Genomic DNA, 314 nt, shown 5'->3' on the forward strand with positions numbered 1-314 from the left:
GCCCGGTGGCAGGGAAGGTAGGGAGCACCCCAGGGTGCTGGAGGGGATGGGGGCGAGCCCAGCAGTCCCGCTGTCCCTAAGACCGCTCCCCCATTGTCCCTTTTGGGGTCTCGCGGTGCTGGGGGACATCCCCCGTCTCTGTCCCCGGTGCCTAAGGGAGGATTCCGGGGTGGGTGGTGGGACCCAAGGGGGGTTCCCCACCCCTGGTGTCTGGCGGCGGGGGGGAGGGTCCCAGGAAGGACTGTGGCACCAGGGAGGGATCCCCAGCTCCATCCTTGGTGCCCAGAGGGGGGGCCCTGGGGCAAGTGGGGGCA

The sequence above is a fragment of the Phaethon lepturus genome, unplaced genomic scaffold, assembly GCF_000687285.1.
Source record: "Phaethon lepturus isolate BGI_N335 unplaced genomic scaffold, ASM68728v1 scaffold36589, whole genome shotgun sequence".
Taxonomy (NCBI): domain Eukaryota; kingdom Metazoa; phylum Chordata; class Aves; order Phaethontiformes; family Phaethontidae; genus Phaethon; species Phaethon lepturus.